Source organism: Ipomoea triloba, chromosome 13 (assembly GCF_003576645.1).
Source record: "Ipomoea triloba cultivar NCNSP0323 chromosome 13, ASM357664v1".
Classification (NCBI taxonomy): Eukaryota; Viridiplantae; Streptophyta; class Magnoliopsida; order Solanales; family Convolvulaceae; genus Ipomoea; species Ipomoea triloba.
In genome coordinates, this window is record NC_044928.1 from 5,050,351 (window position 1) to 5,056,675 (window position 6,325).

Genomic DNA, 6,325 nt, shown 5'->3' on the forward strand with positions numbered 1-6,325 from the left:
TAATAAACGCTGCGGAAGCTTATACATCATATCAACAGAAAACCGGGTGCTACCGCCACACTTAGAGTGAATTCTATCACCTCTTTGATAAAACTTCCACTCTCAGTGCACAGGCTAAAAGAAATTTCACTCAACATCAACACCCCAAACATCAAAATATAATATTTTAGGTATATATATATATATATATATATTAATATCAAAAGATATCTACAAGAGTTTGCCCGACGGGCTGTCATTACAAACTCCGGGTCCTCCACAACCTAACAGACTAGAGTCAGCCAAAACTAAGGTTACCAAAAGATATTTACTGGGCTGACTGGGGTTGCTGGAGTATAGTCAGGGGATGCTGGAGTATAGCCTGGAGAGTAGCCTTGAGAATAGGGTGGAGAATACGGGTCTCTACCCGACGTGTCATGCAGAATCTGACCAACAAAAGTAGGTCCCGGGCAAACATGATCAAGAGTGTTTGCCGGGCTACAGGATCCCTCACTGGATGACATCTGAAATGACGTACACGGTGAAGTGTAGTTAGCACGACGGCTAAGTAAGGTAATCCATTTGTCACTTCCATCAGGTAAAAGTTTTGACAAATATTTCATAAAGGTAAATACACATTACCAAATATGGTGTCCAGGTCTTTCAAAACNGCATATAATGAGTATATAAGTCACAACACATTTCCTTACTCAAATTTCCTAGTTCATCAAACTAGGTTGCCTTTGACTTCTTTTTCATTCAGGCTAGGTTTTCAGCACTAGCCATGTCTATTACATATGTCATTGCCGCAATTATGACCTCTAGTTGTCTTTAATTACGAAAACGCTACTTAGTTTCTGACTAGAAGTAAGAGACCTTATTGAGGATACAAGTTTCTTTGACTAGACCGAAATCGGATCTGGACATGGGGATTACGGTCCTGCCCCAAGTCTCATTCGTGATCCCTTGGACGAAGGTTCATCATTATGGTCCCTAGTTTGGCCCCACCTAGGTCCATAAAGCTGATACCAACCCGAAAATGACATGAGTATCTATACTTAAGTGTGCACACCCCCACGGCCTACGCTTGACTGAGTGATATAGAAAACTCCCCTGCGCCTGACTGAGTGACGCAGAGACTCCCTACGCCTGACTGAGTGACGCAGAGACTCCCTACGCCTGACGCGCTTTACGTATGAATAAAACCTGCGCCTGACTGAGTGACGCAGAAACTCCCTACGCCTGACGAAGTGACGTAGAGGCTTGGCGTATACTGCCGTACATATATTGAAGAAGACCATCGGTACTATAGCCCGAGGTAATATAAATGACAAGGTCCTCTTTAACTTCTTGAAACTAAGGTTTTAAAAACATTTCCCCTCCTTTCTCATCTTCTTTTGGACATTTTCCACAAAATCAAGTCCCTATTTTGAAAACAATTACCATTCTCAACTTGGTTCACAAGTCTCGTCTCTCAAAACATCTTTCTCAAAACATTTTCCATCATCACACTACACATTTGTATATATGCATACCACATAAGCCTAACACTTTCCACATATTTATGCATATTCACTTAAGGTACACATACCAAATATATACATATTACAACACTCCATTTAAATATACATACNCTTTCTCATCTTCCTTGAGTCAAAATCATTTTTGGACATTTTTCACAAAATCAAGTCCCCATTTTGAAATCAATTACCATTCTCACCTTGGTTCACAAGTCTTGTCTCTCAAAACATTTTCCATCATCACCCTACACGTAGGTATATATGCATACCACATAAGCCTAACACGTTCCACATATTTATGCATATTCACTTAAGGTACACATACCCAAATATATACATACTACAACACTTTATTTAAATATACATACATACTCATATATGTACATATATACATCCTATACATATGATATATATATACTACATACACGTATATATGTATATAAACGGGTAATGTGTGTATATATGTACATATATACATCCTATACATATGATATATATATACTACATACACGTATATATGTATATATGTGTATTATGTAGAACATAGTCATAATCCACGTCCTTAGCATCACCTAATCACCATTAACTCACTAACTACCTCACAATTATCATTAACACATCCATAATCATACTAAGCATAATTCAGAAAATTTCAGCTTGGCGCAGTCCCAAAGATTGAGCCGGTAAAAATAGTTCCCGAACTCTTTTTCACTTGAAATTTTTATGGTAGGATCCCAACTCATAGTACTTGATGTCCATAAAAAGTTTTGGTCATTTTGGTCCGCAAATAAACACAGAAAATTCCATCTTTGCCCTTGGCAGTGTGCTGTCCGGAATTTTTCTCTCTCTGGACCAGTTTTGGAGAAAAATTCGAAAACCATACTTCCACTACTCCGATCATTATGAAATTTTATATGCGGGTTCTACACTTATAGAACTACATGTCTAAAAAAATAGGATTAAAATACCTTACCAATTTTTCCCAATAAATCTCGGAAGTTACTGCCAGAATCTACCCTGATTTCCTTTCACTATTTTCACAAGTATAAGCCTATATGGACATAAATATAACATATACAAGCATATCCAAGCTATGAACATGTATACAAAAATATTTCCAAAGCTCCAAAAAACACCATATTTCAACCAAATAATCAATTATCTAATTTCAAGTGACTAAACCAACTTAAGGGAATTCCTTACCTCAATTAGCTACTAAAATCCTTAGAAAGAGTCTTTGAGTGATTTCCCCCAAATTCTTCTTGAAACCCTAGACCAGAATCCAACATCATAACAACACAATTTAGGAAATCTAAACTTAGATTATGAATCTAGAGAGGAATATAAGACTATCTACCGAATAAAATTAACGATTTACCGAATAAATTGAAGAGGTGTGAAGGAATTGGCTATGGTGGTTGAAGCTTGGATGAAGAAGATGGAAATGGAATCATCTCTCTCTCTCCTCTCGAAATGGGAATGAAGAATTGAAGAAATGGGAAATTGCTTTTATATTGATCCCAATCTTATGTGATAAGCTTGGAAAAAAAATAATAAAATAATAAAATATCTTCCAACTTATCAGTTGGGGTCCAAACAGATAAGGTTTCGGTGGAAAATAATCCAGATAGAATAATTTCCGAAACTAAAAATTTATTCCAGACTAACCCTCAAAATTGGGCTAGGTTCGGTACACCGCGAAATTTAGCGATGTACGATCAAAATAAATTTTCGCTGCTATGAGCTGATTTAATTAAATAGGAAATTCAAGAATAATAGTATGGTGTCTAGAAATCCATTTCCTAGGACAAACAAGTCCAAATACTAGTTCCTAAAAATTTTACGGTTCGTGACCAGGACGAACGATCGCAGCTTAATAATAACTATATTTCCTTATAAAAATCCTTTTGACGCATCGGTCACTCATCTCAGGAATGTCATAGCTTAAAGACATACTTCTCGAACCTTAATCTTATTCGAAAAGACGAGGGGTTACACCCACTGCCCCTCTTCATTTTTTATTTTGTGGATCACTTGTCTCCTTCTCCTCTCTTTCACTAGCCCATGGAAATATTTTGAGTTCCTCTCCCCCTCAACCACCCACTCAGAATGAGCTTTCTGCTGCCAGTATGTCTCTTCTATCACTACTTCTATCTGTAGCCGTGTTTATGCCTTCTTATATTGTATCATATTCTCCTCAGACCCATTTGTTTGCACCCTATCCTCCCAATCTCTTACTCTCTCTTCCAACTCCCTCACTTTCTAAAAAATATCCCCAAACTCTTCCCAGTTCTATTTTTTCAAAGTATATTTCACATTTTTCAATTTGCTCACAAATCTGTACATTGCATTTCCTTCTACCTCCACCTCCCATGCCCTCCTAACTACACCTAAAAACCCCTCATGCTCACTCCAAGCATTGATAAAACCAAATGGCCTTTTTCCAATCTTCAGCTAAGGCTCTATATTGACAATCAGTGGTGAGTGGTCTGATGTTGCCTTATTTAAATATTGCATGTATGTTTTCAATTTTTCCTCCCATTTGTCATTTACAAAACCTCTATCTAACCTTTTCCACACTGCTTGATCCCCTTGCCTTCCATTCCACCATGTTAATGGATTGCCATAAAATACCATTTCCCTTAGCCCTACCCCATCAATGCAGTTATGAAAATCCCTGCTTTTTGCCATATCATACGCAACCCCACCCTTCTTTAAATCTACCCTGAGGATACAATTAAAGTCCCCAATCACACTCCATACCACCCTTCTTGCAGTCTTTCCCCATACTCTTTAATTTGATCCCACAATTCTACCCTCTCTCTTCTACTGCATTTTGCATAAACTGCAGTAATATGTATTTCTTGTTCAATTATGGCAGCTTTCACTCTGATTGTCACCATTTGTTCCCTTATTTCAACCCCTAACATTTCCAACTCTTCAGACCAGTAGATCCAAATTTTATTGTTCCCAATGCCTCGATACCTACTCAGCCCAATTGATCTTCCCATAACATCTATCTGTTCACTGCTTCTAAATGGTTCCAAAATACACACAATGCATGGACAAAACTTCCTCACCAAGTTTCTGAGTCTACGAGGGGAGCCTTGGGAGGCCACTCCCCTCACATTCCAACATAATAGCTTCATTTACTTCTTCTTTGAGGGGTCTTTTTACCCCTCCCAACAGTGGCAACTTTAGGCACATTAGGAACATTTGTTTGGGCTCTAGTTCTTGTGCAAGCTGGAGGTGACACATGCTTCTCTTTATAAGTTCTTTCTTTGTTCACCTCTACCTCTCTCCCCCTCTGTTGTTCCTCACATTCCTCTCCCTCATTGTCCTTGGACGAGGAATAATCCTTATCCTTAGAGTCATATTTCTCCAAACTGCTTTCTCCTTCTATCTCCTCTCTTCGTCCTGTAGGTCCTGGATCAATTTCATTCTCATCCACATTCTCAATCGTATTTCCCTCCTCATCTATTTGCCCCAGGATATGGTATGTTCCACCTCCTATTCTTATATTTTCCTCTTCTCCTTCCCCCTCCTTTTCTATTTGCTTGGATCCATCACATTTTCCAGACTCATAACTCTCTTTCTCTACCCTTGGATCATACCCAATTTGTCTTTCCAACCCCACATCACTCTTTTCTTTTTCTGATCTCAATCTTTCCATTTCCAGCTCTTTCTCCCTCTCCCTGATCTTTCCCTCTTCAATCATTCTCTTTAATATTTCTATTTCTCCCTCACCCTCCTGTAACCCTTTTCCAATTTGTCTTTCCAACCCCTTTGTTGCCCATAATTTTGTTGCCATTCTGATCTCTTTTCCCTGCTATTACTTCTTCCCTTTTACTACCCTCAATCTTATTCCTAACCTCGTTCTTACCCCTCACTGGTTCTAAACCACCAGGAATTCCTCCCATTGTTTCCCCTCTTGTTGGAGGGTTATTTGCATTGTAATTTCTTGCAAAGATCTTATACCTGCAGTGCTCAGCACTATGGCCCTGTTTGAAGCATATTCCACAGTAGGCAGACACTCTTTCATACTCCACCTTTTGGACATATCCCTTGTCTTCTTGCCCTGGTTTATCTGAAAAACCAATAAACATTTCTTCTATCCTAGGTTTAAGCAAATCCATCTCCACCTTTACCTTGGCATAACTTGGCCTGGTAAAGTGGAGAGTAGCATAGTCTGATGTCAAGAATTTTCCAATAGGTTTACACAATTGTTTAAGGGCCACATGATTAAACAAATTTGCACTAAGCTTTGGAAGCCTCTCCCACACTTGGGCTAGGCTAGATTCTTTTTTCAATACTAAAGCCATTGTCCATCTTAAATATTCTCATGTTATAACCACCATCAAACATCACTTGTTCTTTCATCAGATTGTTCAAAGAATTAGCCTCCTAGGAGAAGGCCAAGGACACATGTCTAGGGTCAATCCATCCTATCACCAATAACCCCTTCAAGATATATTTTGTAACACCCCGGCCCGGCTATACCCTACATCCGGAGTAGTTACCGCTACATCTAGACTAAACCCTGACCGACCTCGGTAGAGTCCACTCTAGATGCACAGGCTAAAGAAGAAAACTATTCACACACACACACTTTCTACTTGACATAACCATATGTTCACTTCAGCAGAAAGAAACAAAAGTAGCTAGATCAGCTACGGATATATATATACCAGAGTTGACCACTAGGGTCCCAAAACACCAAGAATAAAGTTACTTACAAACTTACTAGCCAACTAAGTTTACTATGGCTACAAAAAAATATTTACACAAAACAGGTTCTTCCAAAACCTTCCCAACCAACCATCTAC

The 6,325-nt window shown here is 38.7% G+C and overlaps 1 long non-coding RNA gene across 1 annotated transcript; it reads right to left on the minus strand.

The window, feature by feature from the left end:
* Positions 1-465: 465 nt before the first annotated feature.
* LOC116001592 lies at positions 466-2,937 on the minus strand. Its single transcript, XR_004094247.1, has 3 exons — positions 2,878-2,937; positions 2,703-2,769; positions 466-503 (listed from the first exon to the last, which is right to left on the minus strand). It is a non-coding gene; the product is annotated as an uncharacterized LOC116001592 (long non-coding RNA).
* Between the last annotated feature and the right edge of the window lie 3,388 nt (positions 2,938-6,325).